Raw genomic sequence first — 24250 nt, forward strand, 5'->3', positions numbered from 1 at the left:
GAATCTAGAGGGGTAGGGGGTGGGTGTCTGCGCATGGATTGTGCAGAATTATTTTTTTTAAACTAAACCAAATAAAAATCCCCCATAAGAATAGGCGTACCTCTCCTCGAAAGCACGGATCTATGTGAAATTGGTATTATAGGTCACTGGCCGGTATGAAGTAAAACCGCCAACGACTAACCCCCACCCACGCACCACTCCTCCACACACACGCACACACCCTCCCTAACACACACTAAATAGGTTTTTTGTTTGGGAAATGAGTTTACTTTTTTTTTAATTTTATTTATTCCTTTATCTGTTTCTTTTTATTTTTGCTTGCGAAGAAATTCTGGGTTGGAAATTTTTTTACGAGGTGGTACATGTAAAATATTGTTGTGTGATGCTGTGTGTAGAATTCTAACCTTCTCTCTGTTTCTTTACACTTGTCATCGTTATTTTTTTTTCTAATGTGATGTTTATCACCGGAATTTTTTTTACCTATAAATTCCCAAAATAAAATCATTTCGCTTACATTTTTTCACAGCAATTTGGGCAATTATATTATACCAAACCAATAACTGATACATCTATTTTAGTTTCAAAAATAAAACGAGTTATAAATTAATTGGTAATACAACTGTAATGACATATGATGTATATTGCTTATATACTATGAATGACATGGATCAAATGATTTGACATACACGTGAGTGATCCACTTAAATCTGCAGATAAAGCTAAAACTTTCTAAAAAAGTTTTTAACGTTCCTTAAAATAATAAATAGATATATTTAAACCAATAGAGATTTCTTTTTATTTTACGATATTCTGTTGTTTTGGAAATTCGATTTTTCATTGAAGTTTCATTTCTATATCCATGAACTGGATTAAATATAAGATCTCTCTCTCTCTCTCTCTCTCTCTTTCTCTCTCTCTCTCTCTCTCTCTTATCAAAATACTATATGAATGTAAGAATGATTTATCTTTAGTTTAGAAAAATTTTATTTCCAAATGTAGTTTTTGCTTGTTAACACTGTAATATTAATCGGAAAAAGCAACAACAAAATTAAGGTTCAAAATTTTCCAACTTTTTTCATCTAATTCAGTGACGTAGCATCGTTTGAAAGTGGGGGGGGGGTGTATTCCGATCGATTGTCAGAGTTACCGCTCCTGTTTTTATTTACAAAATTTCGCCTCTGTCATTTGTCCATTAATTTGCTAGAATCGAGAAACTTATAAGGATACCTTTCTTCTGTGTTGGAGGAAATGTGTTTAGGTTTCAAATTCTTTCAGCATTAAAGCATTTTACAACCAAAATATGGAAGATCATGCACCGATGATTCAATGTTTACATGATTGATGTAAATGCTGAGAATGCTTGAGCGGATCTCATACAGGGAAACGATTTCCTTTCCGATATTTTGATAAAATACCCATGCCATACCTATTATTTCAGTTTTGTCTATACCAGTAAATCAAAATTTGTTTTTGTTCACCCATATTCAATTATTTAGAAAATTACTTTGTCTATAAATAATTGCCGATACGTACATGCATAGGAAACATTACCTAGGATCAGATACATTTATATATATATACCTATATATAGCGATATCTAGCTAGATGAGCAAAATGGGTCTCAAATTCTAAATAGGTCTACATTTAAATAAATACCGGTGCACTAGAGGATTCTACATAAAAATTCAGAATTAAGTATTTTAAAAAAAAATTAAATCTGTATTATAATATATACTAGTGGTCAAGTCGAAGCACAAAAAGATAGACGTGTCAAAGTGTAAAACACGTGTATAAAGAAAATTTGTGACGACGCTCACTGTCTGCAACGTCGTATCTTTATGACGTTATTTCTCTGTTCTAGAAAAAATGCCATAAGGACCTTTTGTCGTGGTGGCAATCATATTTTATTATGTGAATAAATATTTTTAATATTTTATTTTATTTTTTATTGCCTGACGTCACGGCGTCAGGCACTAAGTACTAAGGATCAATATTTCCTAGATGCGAATCTATAAGAGGTCACAATTTACCATCGGATTTTGTTAGTATGCGTTTCAGCAATAACAGTTAGCAGAAAAATAACCATATTCCTTACTCCAGCATGCTAGAGGTTCACGGCGAGATACTTTTGACTTGGCGCCGCGTAACCTCTAGCATCCATTGTAAAAATTCTCGCCGCTGAAACCCCAAGTGGAAAAAAATATTTTATTAAGAAATAAGGCTTTGTATGTTAACGAATGGTACGAAATAATAAAATACTCAATATTTACAATAAAACTTACGCATAAAACACTGTTAACCTCTCTTATTAACAATAAATCCATTACTTTTTAAATCGAAGCAGAAATTGAAACAAGCCGTCTGATTAAAATTCGGAAATGGAATTCAGAAAATCTGACGAAACGAAACTAGTGTAATGTAACGAAAATTTCGTTTTCTGACAAGCAATCCGCAAAATTAATATGAAGTCAATTCGAAAGTACTTCTGGTGACAAATTGGAATAATGACAATTTTCATTAATTAACAATAATGCACACTGAATAAAATGGATTTTGTTACCTCTTGTGACTTTCATACCCTATGCAAACACGTAGGTACCTGAAAATTACTTGTTAACTGTTTATTTCACGCATAATACGTTCCGCCCAAAATCTCATGCGGAACGAGCTCGTAAGAAAATGGCCTTCGGATGTAAGAGTCCGAGGTATATAAGGAGCGTAGGGACGTTAACCGAGGCTCTTACTTGTAGGAGTACCATATTCCTTAGATAATACATTGATGTATTTATTTCCTTTAGCTTTTTGCCAGCAGCTATTTATTTCATGCGAATTCTTATACGGACATGTCCGTTTGACCTTTTTTCTGCGTTTCAATACTACTGAATTAGTCCATATGTCCTCTAAGCAAGGGGTGACACAATCATTTCGCGCCAAAATATCACGTGCAGGTTTTTGCGCCCTTTTCCTGGACTATTCTATTAAAAGGAAATTAAAACTTCATGTTCTTTTTTGTCGGAATCAAGGTCGAACTTTGGAAAATAGTTATAAAAAAACGAAACGAACAAAAACCTCTTAAAGTTGCTTGGACACAGATTTGAAGTTATTACTTTCTCTATAATATTACGACTTATATATTTTATTAGCATTTCACACAAAAAATTAATTAAAAATCTTATTTCGTATAAAAGATATTAAAATTTCAATTTTTTGGCGGGTTTGATTGACACATCCTTGCACTTTTACAAATTAATTTTATTCTTAATCCTTAGGAAAAGTGGCAGTCTCGTTGTGTAAAAATGAAAAATATTAATACTATAATCCAGAAAATTCAGAGTAGACATGTGCGTAAGCAAAACAAACACACAATATATTGTTATCCGTGCGGTTGTGGTAAGCAGACTGTGATGATTTAGAACGCACCCGGTGAATTGTAAACATAAACAAAAACATAACTCGTGCCCTGTTTACAAGAACTGTGTACATAACACGAGTGTGCTCGATTTGCTCAACCATGTACGGAACTCTTAGTTCCGAATGACGATGCTTGAGAATGAGTTTTGCTTTCTAACATCTCTACTCTGAATAAAATTATTTTTCTGGTTAAAAGTTTTAATATTTCTCATTAATACACAACAAAAATTACCACTTTTCCTAAGGATTAAGAATAAGGTTAAAATTAATGAAAGTGCAAACATGTGTCAATCAAACCCGCCGAAAAATTTGAAGTTTAAACAACTTTTAAATGAAATAAAACTTTTAATCAATTTTTGTGTGAAATGCTATTAAAACACACTGTACAATTGTATACCGTAAAATCGTTATATTATAGAGAAGATATTGACTTCAAATCTGTGTCCAAGTACATGTACCTTTAAGAGGATGCACTGGCCAAATATACATATGGTCATAACCCCCTCCCCCTCCAGGGGGTTTCCTACTACAAAAACAGAGTATACAGACTTATGAAAGTGTCCTTTCACATTTTAGGATTTATTAGATGGTTTATTACTTTTTTTGCTTGTACAAATATTTTAGATGTGGACCGACTTCTCATCCCTGGGAAAAACTTCATGAATCCGCGCCTGCTGTCGCCATTTATAAATCGCCGTTAAGTTTGTTGGATCATAACCGTTACGATTCTTAACTTCTTGTAGGTATATCATTTTCAGCTGTCTTCCTCAAAGCCTATCCTGTATTCAGTTGAATCTAATTTATGTAACCTTTACATACATGTATGGCCATACTTGCCAGCATTAATCAATTACATTAGTTTTTTTCCTTATTTACTTCATCCTATAAAACCATTTTTAGACTCGCAGAGAGAGTTGTTTATCTCTATGTCGCGGGTTCGAATCTACAGCGGGACATGTACATGATTTCATTTTTTATTTGAGATACAAACAATATCTGCGATTTATATATAAAATGTGTTCTTTTTCCATTGCTCTGATGAGTGACTTAAAACTTTCATTCCGGCGGCCCTAAATAAAGAAAAAGGTCTTTTCTATTTTAGTTTGAACATACAACAAATATGCCTTATATTACGTTAAGCTATTTGTGTGAGCGTATTTAAAAGATGTCAGTTTGATAAATGACCCTAACGTAACCACGAAATGATTAGGAATCCCAATAGTTTACTTTATAAAAATACTGCAACATGATCAAAAATTATGAAAATTGACTACTATATAACAAATAAACTGATGGTATATAACTGACATTTTACTTAAATGTTTCACATATCTTCATTTAATGATAAAACTTTTCCTGTGATAAAGGACCGAAGTGTTACTAGAAGGGGGCATAATGAGGCGATTCCTCTTACATCAATGGAGGAAATGATGGTCTCACTTATTGGCAAATAAAGAGTATACGGATTGGCGGATGGAATGGATTGTTTTGAGCTTCAGCAACTTCAAGAGGTTCGCCTTAATACGTATTAGTGTAACTTGAAGCTGAAGTAGATGACATGAATATATTCTAAATAGTTCTTTTGTTTTTAGGATAAGATTCTTTTTATTTTCACTGAAAAGGCATGGTGATAATTTTAATAATGCTGTAATCTTGATCCTTTAACATTCAAAATGAATGTTAAATCTTCTCCATCGCTCCCTGAAACAATGACAAGTGTTCGAGATGAATTGATTTGTCTCTAGGATTGAAAATAATTAAAATTGTAAATCTTACATACACGTATAACCCCTGTATAAAATAACAGGCACAAAACCTCAGGGGAAAGGGCTGCCCCCTCCTCTTTATTAAAAACACAACTTTTTACCATTGGTAAATGTTTATTGAAAGTCCTCTTGCCCCTTTTTGTGGTAGCATAATCAAACAAAGGAAAAACAATTTAACTTCTTTTTCTCTGGCTGTCCTTCCTTTTTTGTTCAAAAAACAAAGCTACGTCCATGGATGTTTGGATAAAAAACTTCTTTAGTTATAGTAGATATAGTTTTACAAATAATGATGGGGGTCAGAGGCTGGCGAGGTGAAGGCATTGCAACAGGGAGAAATACGTGGTGAGGATACATGAAGTAGCCCATTACCAGACACCAGTAAGCTGAGTAGCGACACTAGAACAACACCAAACAGATGCAGTAATGTCAAGGATCGTGATCAACGCTGTGTTACAGCTGACAAAGGCGAGAAAGAGAGGTGAATTTTATCAAATAAATATTTTCTTCAAGTAATTTTTTTTCCTAATGTAACTTTATCGGAAAATATTTTCGAAGAAAAAAAGGGGAGGGGGTGTATCTGAACCACTGCTAGAATGTTCAATCACTTTCTCTTAATCATTCCTCTGTTGGTATTCAATTAAAGTATATCATTCATCATATCCAATAAAAAGCTTGCATTAATTTTTCTAGCACACATTCAGAATTTCTGAGTATTGAGAAGGAGCGATTAATGATAGAAAAGCAGAGATTGAAACTCGAGGAAGATAGGTATTTGCTAGAAAAAGAACGCTTGCAGGAACTGAGGAAGATATCCCACATCCTTCAAGACATGGCGAACAAGACTAGTAAAGGCAATTCTCAGACCCAGGAATACATGCCCCAAGATTATAGCTACCTGTATGCCTCATTAACCTAAATAAATGACTCAAATTGTAACAACAAAATTAATAACGTACATGCATTATTTTCATTTTTAGTTATAAGGTATACCTTTACTCTCGCAAATATTATGCAGGACACAAGTGTATGGCACGCCAAATTCACAAAAATGAGCTAAACATAGTTTCACAGTCGATAAACTAGGTTTATCGGTTGTAAACTATAGTTTACGGACTGTAAACTATAGTTAACAACGTTAATTTATATTTTACATTTGTAAACCATAGTTAACGCGATAATCTATGTTTCACAACCGTAGAACTATACTTAACAAAGAAAACCATCATTTGCGATTGCAAAACATAGATTATTTTATAAAAACAGTTTCACGATTTGAACTTTTTTATAATATAGTTTACAAACCGTTAACTATAGTTAACGATCTGATAAATATAGTTTCACGATTTGTAAAACGCGAAATTTCGTTAAAGAGACACCGTGACGCACAAAGGGGAAATTTGACGAAGTAAACGTAGAATTTTGGCATGACCCGAGTAACTTTGTTCAATTCCTAAAACTACTAGTATAAGGTTTATTTTTATCGAGAAAAATAAAAGTATTAAATAAATATCAGTATGCCCCATAACGAAAATATTCCTTTACTACCTCCTCCCTCTTGTACGCTTGCGTAGAAAAGTTGAAAAAGTACCATAGTTACCATGGTCTCAATTACTCAGGAATGAATGTATATAGGCTAGGAATAGACCAAAACTTTTAATGCAATCTTTTTAAAAAGTTGTAAGAATATAATTCTCGCCTTTGCATGCTCCAGTTTATTGTTTTTTACAAGTTTGAGTAAAAAAAAAAAAGTGTCGTGACCTTGGCATACGCAAAAACAATGAAACGGTAGATACAACCTCTGTTTTTCCGGCACTGATATTGTGCGGTCTTTTCGTGCTATACAGTGCATTTGAAATGTTATATTTTTAACTATATACTCGCAATATTGAAAAGTTTTTCTCTGTATGCTACATATATCATAAAGAAACACATGATTGTGACTCATTGTGTTACTTTAAGCGCCCCCAGAACGAGCTAAAAAAATACGACAGACCGTTAGTGTAATTTTTGACTGATCAACCGGACAGCTTCTTCCAATTTCTGTACTAAACATGTTTTATACATGTATATATATTAAGTATTAAGTAAAATGTAAACTACCAAATTTATGCAGCATAAGCCATCTGCATTTCCATCTGCCAAAAGTATCCTCAATTACCTTCCTTGTTTTTTGATGCTGCCGGTTATAAGCCTCCTCTGCCGGGTTGCGGGGATCTCGTTAAGGAGTAAGCAAATATGGTCTCAGAGGATAGGCCTGATCTCCAAGTAAAATTCCAACCTGCATGTTTCGAGAAAGGAACGTTTGTACACCACACTGACTCCATATGAAGGCATCGTGCGCCGAGCCAGGGAATTTCACGAGCAAATTTGTAAATTTTTTATGGCTGTCGCAAATCCTTTGTACGTTAAGCGCATGGAAACCCTTGCGACATACATACACGTCCTCGCGTGATGGTGGGGCCCTAATTGGAATAAATGACCCGTCCACACATCCGATTATATTTGGAAATCCAAAGTTCTCCATAAAACCTTCTTTAACAGTTTGAAGTTTTCGGCAATTCGTCGGGAATTGAATAATTTGTCCAGCAAAACTAGTCAGTGCATTGGAAACATTCTTAAATGTTCTGGAAATGCTGGGTTGACTGAGTCCTAAAATGTCCCCAGCCACTTGCTGGAAAGACCCAGTTCATAATACCTCAAAGCAGCAAAAGTTTGTTCTTCAGGCGTAAGGACATGAGATCTTTTTGTCTCATGTGACACATCCCTTCTTACAATGTCAATGACATCAATCAAACACTGTCTTGTCATTCGATAGCGGGAAAGAATTTCCGAGTCGTCATACGCATCCAATGGATTTAGCCCATCCCTAAAAATCCTATTCTTTCGAATTTTATTTCCTTCTAAAATTGCTTGTAATAACGCCATAATAGAAAGAACAATATGACGTACTTTGTACATGTTTAATGACGTCATAATAACCTTTGAGTAACAATAGTTTTTGGTACAACCGAGTAATAATTAGCTATCTATATCATTTTTTATTTTTTTTAAAAACTGAGAAACATTACAAATGCATGTATAGTTGAGTTTCGGTATCTGAAACATTGATATCTAGAATACCATGAATAAATTGAAGCAATTTAGTCCAATTAGTTTATTCCTCAAATCCTGGATATATTGAATCTTTTGTTATATCGAAGTATTTTCACTGTTCCACAGAGTTCAAGATAACGAAATTTGACTGTATTTTTATTCTGTTGCTTCACAATTGCTTAGCGATTCAATTCTTATCAAACATCAAAATATATAATGAAAGGAATAGTCAATGGATTTATTTTCATCGTTGGACTGATGAATGCAATTGACTAGAGTTATAGTTCGGAGAAATTAATGACATGTTGCTCACATAAATTGAGTGAATTATATCATAATAAAACCGAAGAGAACATTTCTTCAGAAAAAAATATTAGATGCAATAAATTCATGTAAATGGTGGCTCTTTTACAATGTTCGGTGCATTGGTGCAATTTTCGGTACATTGCCAGTTTATGCATGTCAATTCCACAAATCATGAATTATTGAAATCAAGTTTTAAATTAAAGCTCAGAAAGCTACATTTGCGAGAACGTCAAACACTCTCTAATGTTATAAGACAAAAAAATTTAATTCGATGCCTTAGATTGCGGAAGAAATATTTAATGTCTATAGACGGGAACAATATATTTTTTAAAAAAAACTGAGCTTTAGTTCTCTACCATACAAAATAGTTTATAGGAAGAGTAAACCGTCTATATACAAAATGATCTGAGGATTTTGGACATAAACTTGTCTCCTCTGGATTGTTTATTTAAAGCTGCATCCCTACAGGATGTCCACATCAATTTGTGCATATACATATAATTAATGTGGATACTTCAGATAAGCCAGGGGTACTCTAAAGAGCGGAATTTAACTTTACGGTTACATGTATACACAAGCCATTGGTCAGAAATACACAAAGAAATACACAAGGGGAGGATCGAAACAGACAGATCAGTTGAGATCAATGGATAAATCTACTTGAGTGCGGGAATTGGGAATTGAAATCCATTTTATGTCTCTAGCCTTATTGGCATCAATTGTGTCCGCGATGTGACTGCCGTGTTCACTCCTACAACGTTGCAGTTAATTGCATTACGGCATACGTAAAGAATATTTTAGAACAAATAAATAAATAAATGCAATGGAATAACTTATGGGCGTGTTGTCTCAAGTCTCTTAGATATTTCGGGATCGGGATTCCAAAAACTCTCACAACTGGCATTGATGAAAAACTCTGATATCTAGATCACGTGTGAGGTACGGAGATGATGCTTTATAAATTGATACTTGTCGAGCAGATGCACATCTTAATTACACTATACTGGGAAGTTAGGAGAATTGCTTTTTTCGTCTAACCAATTTTTGAAGCTTGTTTTTTTTAATTTTCTAATAAGCGAGAAACAGAAATGGTTTTATTTACAAAAAAGGTTTTTATCTTATTTATAGCACTGTTAATTTTTATAGTACTGTTTTAAGATTATCTGTTAATGTTATGTTTGATTGTAAAATGCATTGTATTATATTAAGTGTTTATGTTCCTTTTTAACTTTAGATAAATATTTTTGTGAATGGTTTTAACTATTAACTATTGAATATAGTGCAATTTTAAATGTCAGTGTTCCTACATGTACTTTACATAGATTTAGTATGAGGCGCCGTTTGTATTTGCTGCCAAAAAGTTCTATCGCCTATTCAATTGGTCATATCACCTATTCGAATTGGATTGAATTGGTGTTATCCCCTATTTGAAAAGGTGATACTGTATATGACTTAATTTTCGCGACACCTTATTTTTGCGAGTCCTTGAATTCACGAATTTAGGTCATGGATATATAAAATCTTAAGGAAAACTATTAAACGCGAGAATGAAACTTTCGGGAGCATATTTTCTCGCGTAATTACGCGAAAATAAAGTTCTCACGAATAAAAAGTGATTTACAGTATCACTTATTCATATAGGTGATATCACTTATTCGAATAGGTGATGTCACCTATTCCTCAAATAGGTGATATATAACTTTTTGCCAGTAAATACCAAAACGGTGCCTCGTAATTTAGAGTACTTAATTGGTTTGAACGGCCAATTTGTAATTCTGAAACCTAATTAATTGGATATCAGAATCTTTTTTGCCTATATCCTAGTACATCCATTTCCTCTTTAAGATAAAACCAGCTAGCTAGACCTAAAGAATTACAAAAAACATTTGTGAATGCAATAATATTTATCGGGATTCGAAACCAAGAAGTTGTTGATTGTTAATTGTATAATATGGTAGAATATAAATGTCACAAAATATTACCATTAACTCGAAATTAATAGCATTATAAAATTAATTCACTGAATACAGGTTTATGTTTGCCACGCTTGTAAACATGTTTGCGCCGTTTTTATTTGGTCAATTTACAACTCTGTATTAGAAATTAAGCATCGAGCAGTGAATGATCTTTCTCGTGGCAGAACCCTCTGCGATAAGGGACTTAAACGTTTTCATCAGACGTAAAACATATGGAGATAATGAACAGTATTCAATCTCCAAAATCCATAAAACAATACAAAATAGGAGCAGAGCAAACACGGACATCCAAAACATCAAGAGGTAAGATCAGGTGCCATGGAAGAGTGAGATATCCCTGCCAAATATAAATTTAATCCCTCCTTCTCAATCTTAATCTCTAATCTATGTTCAGAAGTTATTGAAAAAAATCACCCCCTTTTTGTTGCTATTTGCAATCTTCCTCACCATATCTTTATTTTCTCTTTATATTATTTTGACATTTAACTACATGTATGGTCGGCCACCAAAAAATGATTGTAGCAACACGGTGGTTTATTTATTTATTTATTTTTAGAATATAATTAGTAGAGGTATTACGTATGTCTACACGATCATATAGAAGCCTGTTCTCCTTATGAGAACAGAGTATTGAGGCTGGAAGTACTAGGTGAAAAAAGAAAATGTGTATTTTCTTATCACCAATTTAAGATTTATCATACCAAGATAAATCAAATATATATACAATATACTAAACACAATTTCATACTGTTATACATGAATTGGTCTAAACATTTGCGACAAATATATATCACAACATTGTTAAGGCTAGAAAAAAGGGGTGGGGCCTAATTTATACGGGAAAAGTTTACTGTGACGTCACACAAAAAATATGACTTATGCATTCATCATATTAACCGAAAATGAAATTATGTGCAACTTTAAACTGTATTATTAGCATAATAAACGACAATAAAACTTACCAATGCATTAACAAAAGTTGCTAGTTAAACAAATCCCATACAGCTGGTTTTAAACAAATCACTGATCTCGATAAACTTGTCAATCATGACGTCATTTTGGTAAAAATGACGTATTTCATTTACTGTGAGAGGCAGAATTGGGAATTTTTTAACAATGAAAAATGCGTTTTATTATAAAACATAATTTTTTTTACAGGTTTAAATAGGCTAATAATACCAATATTTATCCTTTGCTAAGTGCGATTATTCATCAACTATCGAGAGAATGTATTTAAATAATTCTGTCGTGTTTTAATGTTCAGGTTAGGTATATTTTACATTGAGGTGCCTCATAAAATCGCTTTTTCGCAAGGGCATACACTAAATAAATCTTGACATTTTTTTTTATATAAATTAAGGATATGTTACTTAACTTGAAAAGTGCTGCTGCTTTCTTTAAATCGAGAGCATGAATACACAAAATATTTGGTAAAAGTTAAACATATTTCGACATCAGCCTATTTACTTGAAATTTTAACTTTTAAAACGCGAATTCTATTTAACCCTCTGGCTGCGGGAAGGACATATATGTCCTTTTACCGCTCGCTGTGGGAGCTTCGAGGGACATATATGTCCCTGACGACGTCATAAAGTTTGAGACGTCTTTTCATTTTCTCAATTGAAATTTATATATCATAATAATCAGATTTGACTGCAAATTTTGCTAAATTAAAAGCTATAGAGTTTTGAAACAACTATACCGATTAATGAAAGTTAAAAGTTGAAAAATTATTTTATAATAATACTAGTATTCATGTAGTCTTTATGCTTGATTTGCAAGAGTTTTGAAACAACTATACCGATTAATGAAAGTTAAAAGTTGAAAAATTATTTTATAATAATACTAGTATTCATGTAGTCTTTATGCTTGATTTGCAAGTTTAAAATGCGAAAACAAAACACTGTAAAAATACTAGTAAGTAGTGAAAGCCACTAGAAGAAAACTAGTAAATCAACTGTCCATATACCGGTAATCGCTATCTTAAAAGTAGTTAGACTAGGTATTGGGTGTATTTTCTAGATAACATAAATGAATCTAAAATTTATAAGCAACTATCACTAGGTATCTTCATATAAGTATCTATACGACCCTAGCTCCTCAACTCACTTTCTTAACCTGCTTATGCGCATAAATTGAAAGCTTACTATTCACGACAAACGATTTACGATGTTCACTAGTTAATTTCACTAGGTTTGTCTTTAAGTGATTTTTTTTTTCAATTTGGTTCTAACATAAATACCGGTACAAATACCGGTACATGTAATGCATGTACCTGTAAACCTAAATCAAGAGTAACAGTCAATGTTATTGAGAAAAAAAAATCATATTTGTATAGGATAAAAAAAAATTGTTATATTAAAGTTTTGAAAAGAGTATTAAATGATTCAAGTATTCCTTCTCTCCTAAATTTGAGGGCAAAAGCACGTTACAGTGTATAATTTAGAAATATAATTTTCAAAAAAGGTTTACACTATTACATTTTTATTTATTGACACATTTTTTTCAAAATTTCTAAAGGATTGCTTCTAAAAATGATCTTGATTTTTAGTTTGAATCATTGGGAAATTGTCATCGAGAATGGTGCTCATTTGCATTCGGACCAATTTTGTAGAAGTACCTAGGACATTTGAATACTCAGTCATACTCTAGCAAACCATTTTCTCGACTGATCGACCTGGGACCATGTTGAACCCAACTTTCAACGAAGAATCCTAGTCAAATCTTCGAAAAGTTAATAGATTATCTGTACCTGAGCAATTTAAAAGCTCTATAGACTTTCTTGGAAGAGGAAACATGTCGCTTTCAGAGCAGAGCAGGTTCTTTCTTCGCAACATGACCACAGACTCAATGCTTATCCTAATTTTCTATTACGTCTAGTTATAAATTTATTTTAAATATCGGGGTTACATGTAGCATCGTACTCTATATGCTTCGTTTTCGAAGATCCCGAAATAGGGTACAATGTTGCCCCGTTTTTATTACTTTTTTTGTTTGCTATTATAGTAAATTTTCCTGTCTATATGCGGCTGCCGGTCGCCCCCCCCCCCCTTCCTCATTTTTTGCTGTCGTAAGGTAAATGTAAATTTCAAGACATTGACATTTCTTTGTTAACTTGTCAAATTAAAAAAACCCTTCATTTTATTGCAATGTCAACTTCTGAAGCCATTGCTATATCACTAACACAACCACACAAATTTTTATGTATTGTCAATATCTATGCTTTCAAAATTTACGTAACCCACGCCCCCAACCTTTCCAGCAATTCTACTATAAAACATAATTTAGATCCAATTTATATAGTCAAATGTTTTATTGTAAAAATAATTGAAATGTAAAATAAATTTTGTAATCCATGTGACCTCCCGTTATTAGTAAAGTAATAAATCTTATTGATATTTCAGAATGATATACTTATCCACTTTAATAAAAAAAAAAAATTAAATTAAACACTGTACATGCAATGTACCTCTTGTACCACTGTCCTGTGATCTGGTTTTGAGTTAATAAAGAATCAATCAGGTGATATGATTTGAAAATACGACCCCGGGGTTGGAGTGAGGTTATTTAATCGGATGTGCATGGTTATTGTTCGCCCCCCTGTGTTCTAAATATATGGACGTTTATTATTTCGACTTTTTCCAATAAGGATCAACCTTGTTCGATCGTACCCACGATTTTAACATCGTGTAAATAAACACATGAAACACGCACGATTTCTTGTGATATAATCTGTAACATATCAATATACTTCAGTGAACTGTTATCTGCAACAATAACTCGGTTTAGATATAAGTTTAAACTGAAAATTTATCCAAAGCATATTTTTTTCTTTTATGTCTGCTTGAAATTATCGAAAAAACACGATCAAAACATTTATTAGACTCCATGTTAGAAACATGCAATACGATATTTTGCAGGAAAAATAAAAATGCGCTCGTCAAATGAATTATCTCTTTACAAGACACTGTATACGAATAGCAGCTTTCAATTCCTTATGATTATGGCGAAGATTACATATCTTCGTATATCTTTAGATATTTTTAAAAAATTAAGTTTTGAAATATCATATTCCCGTCAATTTCTCTGAAAAGCTAGAATAGTACTTGTGTGTTTTCTACAATATCATTTATACTCAACTGAAAATTCATTTTTTGTATTAAAATCAAAATAAGAAAGATGTAGAAAATGGTCAATGATTAGCCGTGTCGGAAAAATAAACCCCGGAAAAGAAAAGAAATCCTCATTAAATATTGACTATTCAAGTTTGCTTCCAATAAACTGAAAATACTTTTTTTCTAAATCATGTTTTAAAAAAAGACAAATGGATTTATTGTTTATGATGGTCTACGTTATTTACAGTTTAGTATAGATTTTTAATAATAATAAAAAAAGATTTCACCAAAGATATTTCTCGATTGAAAAAGTATTTTAGCCAATTTAACATGCAAATCACATGGTTTTGTACTAGTATGAGTCAGGTATTTTTTTCTTCTATTTTTTGCCAAACTAAACATTAGACCGGAAATTAAATTTTCAGTAAATATCGACATTGAACTAAGCAACTTGTTGGTAACTCTTCTTCATAATTCTTGGATTAATTATCGGCAATCAGGTGTTGACATCATTTAATGTCTTATAAATTAAATATTTAAACAACTTAAGAATTTATAGAATTATTTTCGATAAATTTTAATTTGAATTCATTGCTCCAAGTTGTTATGTTAGGATTTTTTTTGTTTAAAAATAAGTACTTTTTTTTAGGGGGGGGGGGATTAATTTAAGTTTGGTTTTTATTCAATTTTATAAGTAAGAGATAGATTTGTGCGCCGAGATACAGATTCAAATATTTGAATTTCTATTATTATTTTTCAGACTGCACAACGTAAGAAATTGCAATGCATGCAGATGGAGAATACATGTAAAATAGAGAATATGAAGTACGGTAGAAATAATGATAATCGTGGTACATCATACTGTATTGAATTTACGTCTTATCTTGATGTATATATATTCATTCTCGCAATCGTTTATCAATCTTATTTGATTGGAATTACATAAAAAAAATAATTGCAAAAATCTTAATGTAATAATTAGAATTTACGCAAATTGTATAAATAAAGAACTTCTTCATAGTTTTGTTGATATATCGCAAATGAATTAATTCCACTGTACACATTCCTGTACATGTAAAAGACGCACACGAAGCGTAAAGCAGACAAAAATGAAAATCGCGCAAAATAATGTCAAAGAAATTGTGATGTCGTTTTATCTCGCAGTGACGTTATATTTTCTGTACGCTGACGTCGCAGCCAGAGGGTTAAAGCAGCAGCACTTTCCAGAAAGTACAAAGTATGCAGAAACAATTAATAGTTTGAATTTTTAATTTCAACTAGGGTATGCCCTCGCGATATTGAAATTTGTTATTGACCTACATTCCTTGTACTACTATGCATTCATCACGTGACTGTCCATCGATGGGACCAAACTCCATACAGTACAGAGTGGGTTATACTATGCTATTCCCATAAGTATTTAAGTTCTGTGATAATAGAACAGCTGAATAAAAGATAAATTCAGTTTTAAAAACAATTCCCGTTTTTGATTTCTCGTAACTAAGCCTTAACAGTGCTGCGATAACAATGTTTGGTTATGACTTGGTCATTTAATCAAAATTTACTTACAATAAATGTAGATGATAAATTCAAGTATTATTACAATATGTAAATCTTATGATATTAATTAATTTGTGTTTTATTTTTCATGTTCTGATAGCTGCAACTAAAAGCACAAAACACAAGTAAACTCCGTGTAGAACATCCGAAGTCTTAATTTTATCTGAATCTATGGCTTTAGAGAATTTATAAATTTCGGAAGTTTTGATAAATTGTACATTTATAATACTATATGTATTATGCTTATATATAACTATATTGAGGGTAAAAACATGCTTTCACTAAATACAATAATGGTGTATACGCTGCCATTTCCTACCTCTTATTGATAATCACTTAAGCAGTTGTTTAACCATGTTCCACCTTTACATCTACATGTAACTGGGGATCATAACGGCCCCCGCTACAATTAAAATCAGTTATGTTCCCCTAACAAAGTTTGATAACATATTGTTATTAATTATTCTTATTATGTTCCCCAAATAATGATAACAATTTAGTATTTCAGTACATGTGGACTACTTGCTACTTGACACAAATATAGCCTTTTGCCAATTAAGGTCAATCCTTAGGTATAGAGATCTTAGAACTGGGAGTGTGACATCGATATGCTTTTAAAGAATTGTATCAAGTCAGAAGTACACACACACACACACATATATATATATATATATATATATATATATATATATATATATATATATATATATATATATATATATATATATATATATATAGATATATATATATTTGTTTTATCATTATTCTATATTTTTCAATAACATGTTTTAAAATACAAGTTTGTGTTCCTAATACTTAAATGTTTCTCTTATAATGCATTAATATGCATTATGACGTCACAAAATTACATATTACATCTACATGTAATACTGACGCAGTATTGTCATCATTATTGTTGCTTCATAAAATAATACATGTATTTTTCACTTTAGTAGCTTTTTAGTCTATTTTCACTGCTTGAAATAGAAATATCTTGTTTATAAGATGTTGTATACTTGGTCATGACCTTGAACCAGTCAAGTTGAGAGGAGACAGAAAATAGTCACACAATGTTAAATTTCAGAACATATTGATCTAAAGTTTTGCTGCATTTTCCCCTTGGTTTTCCTCAATGGACGTGACTCTCTCTGTCCTGGATATTGACCTTTGGAGGTCGTCTGACCTATGACGGTTGACCGACAAACGAAAAATAACATATCAAATGGGTGGATCTAAAAATATTAAAATTCCAGTTTAATAGTCATTTTAATCATAAATCATTTGAACCAATAGTAACATAATTTTTAATAGTAAAATATAAAATAATCGAAGGCTTTCTTTTTTATTTCATCTGAAATACTACATTTATAGACTATAGTTAAATTAATTGACTGATTTCAAAATATTACACTGTGTCCTAAACAAACATGCATGACACCCAATAAATTAATATAATAATGCTCTATCACGAATACAAATCATCACAACTGGAAGATAAATTAAACTTAAAAAAACATAAAATAACGTTTGTAGCGTCATTCAAATGAAGATTATATTGTATGGTCCTGTTGCAAGATGGCGCCACCTTTCGTAATGAAAAACAGAATCTATTGCTATTAAACAAGAAGTGGAATTACATTCATTTGTCATTATTCATCAAAACAGTAATCACAAGAATGCAACAAAAGCATTGTTTGATATGGTTTCTTAATACATCTATTTATTATCTCTCTTAATAAATGACAAACTTTATCAAAAATACTAAGTAACCTTTTGCTTTGCCTTTGTAAAAGGCTTGAACAGACGGATGAAGAAATAAATACATAAAAAACACATTATTTCATTTTGAGTGATTGGGTGGTTTTATATTGTTTTACGTACCTCTAGAAAATTTTTCACTCATATGAAGACGCCTACTTCATTTTGATCTGAGTTAATCAAATCAAAACATTAGGTTCCTTACTAGACATCCACAATAATAATTATGCCAGTAAAAGTATATAACAAACCTTTGAAATCGCTTATCATTTATAAGACAGGAGGGAACATCCACTTAAACATTTCACCAATTAATTTCGACGCGGCTGTTTTTTTTATATAAGATATACATTTTAACAGATCACTTCAAATTTTTAAACTTGTTTATGTTTGGTCACTTTATTTTATAATATATTATTTTTATTCGATCATGTCGTGTTAATAAAAAAATACCGTTCATTGCATTATACCTCAGACGTTTGAACAATTAGTAAAGCCGTTATATGCATCAGGACGAATGATTCTTCTTTGTTTGTAAATATCGAATAATTTTCATAACAGGAAATGTATCTTTATTAAGAAATCCCCTTTAATCCACCTTACATACCTAACCAGGTAATTAGGTCTTGTATTAGAAGCATTATTCTTATGTGAGTTATAGGAGGATTTCTTGTGGTAAATTGTAATGGAACGTGTCCCGCCTTTTTAATAAACTCATGTTAACATCACCATACTCTGCTTTAATAACGAAACTTACATCTTTTTTTCAGTATCTGTTTCTTGTATTGCAACGGTTTCCTTTGACATAAAAAGGTTTTAAAAACTGTTTGATTTATGACTGTCTGGAAGAGTTTCTAAAATCGACGAAGTTTCTATTTTATTTAAGTTAACATGATAAATAACCACTTGCATTTGAACAAGCAACCCGTTGTTTTAAAGTTTGTTTTTTTCCCTGGCATTGGCACATCATATATGTCAAAGTTAGTCATGTTTGACCTCATGTGATTAAAAAATCAAAATGTTAAAAAAAAATTATAAGAATACATACGGTATATATTCCTTCATATTCGTAAAATTTAGTAATTAAAAAATAGTTTAATGAAAGCAATTTTGCACAGAAGAAAAAGGGTCACAGCCCGTGAGTTTGGGTCCGAAAGCCTCAAATAATAATCGAGCCGGAAAAAAAATGCAATCCTAATATTAATCAAATGTTAAGTAAAATATTCGACTCCTTCATGTGCTCCTATTTAACTATAAATATTGAGCACGCGTCAGACATTTTTAACTCCTATTGCATATAACTTCCCCAAAGCGCATTGCTAAACAATCTTTTTAATTTTTTTTCTCTAGTGTAAGATTAGGTTTTGTCAGTGGTAGTTAATATATGTGGGACATTTTAAGAAAACAGTGAAAGGGATGTAACAATTAAGAAATAACGATGTATGGTATAAAAATGTGTTTTCTTCAACGGTATTTAAGTATACTTACTTAAGTATAGGTACTGTACTGTCATAAAAATGCTTTTCCAAGTGGAAGATTATATTTTTAGACGGAAAATATAGATAAAATATGCCTGATGCACATGATATGCGATAAGCAGACATGATGATTAACAAACAACATTCAGTTAAAACATGTGTTAGTGTAAAAAAAAATTATTGCTTCTCGATAAAAAAATGGTGCTGATTTGTAAAACTTTATCTCCTCAGAGAAAGATAAAAATAAAAAACGGGAATCCCAAAGCGCAGAAGGAATATACATTTGTTAGAGAGGTCATGGAATGATTTCAGGAGTACGGTTTTGCATTTTTTAATATAAAAAGATGACCAAGCAAAAGTGGCTCACATACATTTCATTTGAATTCTTCACATGAAAGAGACACGAAAAACAAGACATGTAAAATTTATGTGAAAACTTTGATTTTGACATATATTTCATATATATTTTACATGAAGAGCATATCGCATAAATATCATGCAAAGAATACTTCACATGAAAGTTCAAAAGAAGATTTGTGTGGATATCATATAAACATACATTCACATGATATTCACGAAAAATATATTTATATAACTTTCATATGATTTCCACATAATTTTCAAATAAAAAGATAACCACATGAATTTCACGTATGCCACTTTTCCCTGTGTAGGATCACTTAAGAGCATGTCTACGAGAAAACCATGCAAAAGGTTATGGGAGCAAGGTTCTCTGATCAACTTCATGTTTTGTGTGTAAATTTCTTCTATAATATGAAATATTTTGCCACAAAATTTTTTTTCAGTGTGGTCTCACTTAAGGGGGTAAATCAACACTTTACTAAAAATAGAATTCTTGGTCCTTACGCAGGGTGAAAACAGGAATTTTGTAGGATTTTATATTTAAAAATTCAGCAATTTATTTAATAATGATATAAAATATCCATATATGGTTGAAAGTAACAAGATACACTTGTTTCGGAAAAGTTTTCATAATCACAAACTGTGCCCCCGTTTAAGTGCAAAAAGGTCACAAATCTGGCATATTTCCAGATTTTTGAAAACTGGTGAAAATATTAACTTTTCAAAAACCTATAACTCAGAACGTGACGCTTAGAATCAACTCAATCTCATACCAATTATTAGACAACATGTATGTCTACATTATATAAAAAATCTGTCTTTGGACTCTCAAATATTTGGCTGTACTTTTTACTTAAAGTTGGACTTTTTTTTAATTTTCAAATTTTGTCATCCCTGAACTTCAGCAAGGAGTTTTTTTGCTTATTTAAATGTTTTCAAAAATTTAAATTTTGCTGTTGAAAAATACCAGTATATTGTACATTTTTGTTCTCAATCAATAATTATTTCTTAGGGGTTTAAATGGGGTTAATTGGGGGGGGGGGGTTACCAGGATTATATTATTTTACATTTTCTTTGAAAAGGGTGATATTCACATACTGCTTAGCACCTGTTTGTCAATCAGTAGACCAAGTGTGTTCTCTCATATCTTTAAAAAACATTTGCTTGATTAGATAATAAACATAGTACACTGGTACCTACTAATAAGTAGATGGCCCCTTTTAATTTGGAGTTCACAAGGTAAAAGGTCAAGGGTTATAATTCTCGATATACCAGTATGTAGATTTTAATCATTCAAAATCTTGAGGACCCATTGCTTGACAGACATCAAATTTAGTACACTGGTTTCTTGAAAAGTAAAGGACCCCTTTAGATTTTGAGGTCACAATATCAAAGGTCGTGGGTCAAACTGAACAAAAAGGATTATCAGAGCCATTTTCTTGACAGACATATTGTCACGGCAACAAACTCAAAATGAATAAACACCAAGTTTAAAAAATCAACAAATTAGAACATTTATAATTTTTAATTTCATTGCAGATTAAAATTTGAATATTAATCAATAATTAACTACATTCAACAACAAAAAAATTACAATGCTTGACTTCTTCCTGATATTCTATATTCATTTCCAAAATTAAAATGACCTTGAAATTTTGTATGCTTGAAAAAATCTACTTGCTTAAGTATACATCATGGTTCTAAATTAAGATAAGATTTAAAAGAAAAAAATCACAGTTTCCCAAATCATATTCTGAATTATTTGCTATACCTGTATACAGGAAATTGGTCTTTCTAATAATGTTATATTTGGTAAAACTAAAGCACTGTTGACCATGGTCTTTGATCTTATCTAACATAACAAACTCTTAAAATTTACTCTGATTTTTTGTTTATTCCTGCAAGTGAAACCTGATACATATTAAATATCAAGATGTTAACAATGTTTAAGTACATGTACCAATAAAATCGTACAAGTTAACATATATGAAATACCCTGAAATTTTGGCTACTACGCAAGCTTCTTCAGTTATAAACTGTCTTTTTTTCTTCATGTTTGGTACACCATTGGATTGATCTTGAGGTCTCAACCTTTCAAAATCTATCAGGTGTATCTAAACTATTCTGTTCAGTATGACCCCATTTTCTTCTTATGTGACATCCAATAACTTCTGGAGAAAATTTAACAAGCATTGAAATTTCCACTCCTGGTTTAAAGAACAACTGGACTGTCTCCAAGTACACAAAAGTAGTACTCAAAGCATGTACCTGTGAAAAAGGACAGTTTTCAAATTAAATTGAAACAAACCATACTAGACATATTCTAAGATTTTTAAAATAAATGTCATGTTTATGATAATGCTACATTTATATTTTCCAATTTAAGAAAATGTCATCAAATGACTCGGGTAAGATTCTTCACAAATTCTTCTGGCTATCTTTGAAGAAAACAAGAGCTTCATATATCCTTGAAGTAAAGTAACAGAATAGGGAAAAATGCATGTGGCAAATCGACAGACAGACAAGGCAATTCCTATACATGTACTATAGTATAACATATCTTACCATTTTCTCAGCAGTGGCAAGTAATTGGTAATGCTAATGCTGCATCTGCATTGTCTCTCCTCTTCTTATTTCTGGATTCTGTTCACAAAACTACATTGGAAACACTATGTAGTAATTTTTTATAGCTCCACAGCTGAAACTCTCATTGTAAAGCCCAGCCCTATCCAGGGAAATGAATTTGAATAATCTGAAATTGCACGAGAAATATAAGAATGAAATGAAATATTCTTAACAAAGTATAATTTCCCAGACTTCTATTTATATTAGTTGTTTTAAACACAAACCTGTCAAGGAACACATGGTGACCTTTAATTTGAAAAGTCTGCAGTCTGCACAAGTATTTGACAACTCTTTTTCCTAATAATTGTCATCTCTCATAAAGAAAATTCTACTATTCCATAAAGCCGAAAATCATAATTGTAGCCATCTCCATAACATCTCATAAATATCTGAAAAAAATATTTTGTTTAATGAGATTCTTTATAATCATGCAGCCCACATATGAGGAAATAATGGTGATTTAATTGACAGTGAAGACCCACCAGTCCAATTCTTAATGTACCCTATTAATAAACAGTCTTTGAAAACCCTGGACCTATTCAACTTTTCATTTCCTCTTCATCACCCCACAAAGGCTACTTATGCTATTTATAATTCTGCAGATGTGAATATTTTGCAATATTGTTGAATTTATACAGATATTTTTATTGCTACATGTACATGTACCAACCTTGAAATTTCTCTTGACAGGTTTGCTTGGTATATATTCAGGTCCAGTACAATCACTAGATTTAGCTACGTAGGTAGAATTTTTTTTATAGAAATAAATTACTTTGGTACTACAGAGCTCAATAAAGCTACTTTAGGTAGGTAATTAAAGCTAAGTAGGTAAATCAAGCTACGTAGCTAAATCTAGTGATTGTACCAGACCTGATATTGTCTTCTAAAAAATCTTCTCTTGTACATAATAAAGTCCCCAGCAAAATTGTTTATTTATTCATTTTTTTACATATCAATAAGCCTTTTTATAAGGTACATGGTATTATAAACCAAGATCCAACTACCTGTTTCTTTTTCAAATTCAAACGTTGTTGATTCGGTATCATCATCACTACATCCGTTTCGCTACCAAATGAATGTTTGCTGTCAGAATCATATTCATCAAAATCAGAGCCGGAAACTGAAGACTCGTTGACAATTCACGCACCTGAATCTTTTCCTGAGGACGTACAAAACGTCGCAGGATGCCATAATGTTTACACGTGGTTACGAAATCGTACATCGATCCCGATGGATTTCATAATTTTTTATGTTTTTTATACATAGACCGCTAGTATATACGTAACAAATTACATTCACAGGAAAGGACAATTTTTTTCAAATCACACATAATTTATGCCTAAAACGAATAGATGACAGACAACTGTTCATAAACTTCGTAAACATAATCAATATCTACCTTCTCTACAGAAGAGCGCAACAGGGGAGATAATTCTAACAAAATCTAAATAAATAGTAAAATACGTTTTTTCTCCACAGGAAAAGCAGGAAAAAATTATTTATAGATTTTGTAAAATTAAAAACAACTTTCATTGTTTATATTTGTCAATATTTTGCACAAAATTCATTAAAATTACTGTTAAAAGTTAAACATAAAATCATGAATTTTTCCATCATTTGAATTTGAGGTAATTTCATTACAATATTACTTTCCTGTCCTTGAGAGTCCAAACGTGGATTTTATATATTGTTGGGATAATATCCTAGAGATTCTTAAATGCATAAAATTCTGAAAAAAGAAGCGTCACTTTCTAAGAAATATATCCCTGAATATTGACAAAAAATGAACCATTATCATT

At 31.6% G+C, this 24250-nt stretch overlaps 1 long non-coding RNA gene across 1 annotated transcript; it reads right to left on the reverse strand.

Moving 5' to 3' along the window:
* Positions 1 to 21411: 21411 nt before the first annotated feature.
* Positions 21412 to 23681, reverse strand: LOC134248982 (uncharacterized). Its single transcript, XR_009988178.1, has 3 exons — positions 23456 to 23681; positions 22676 to 22840; positions 21412 to 22578 (listed from the first exon to the last, which is right to left on the reverse strand). It is a non-coding gene; the product is annotated as an uncharacterized LOC134248982 (long non-coding RNA).
* Between the last annotated feature and the right edge of the window lie 569 nt (positions 23682 to 24250).

Source organism: Saccostrea cucullata, unplaced genomic scaffold (genome assembly GCF_032062105.1).
Source record: "Saccostrea cucullata isolate Sc308-1 unplaced genomic scaffold, CSIRO_AGI_Scuc_v1 ctg1761, whole genome shotgun sequence".
Lineage (NCBI taxonomy): Eukaryota > Metazoa > Mollusca > Bivalvia > Ostreida > Ostreidae > Saccostrea > Saccostrea cuccullata.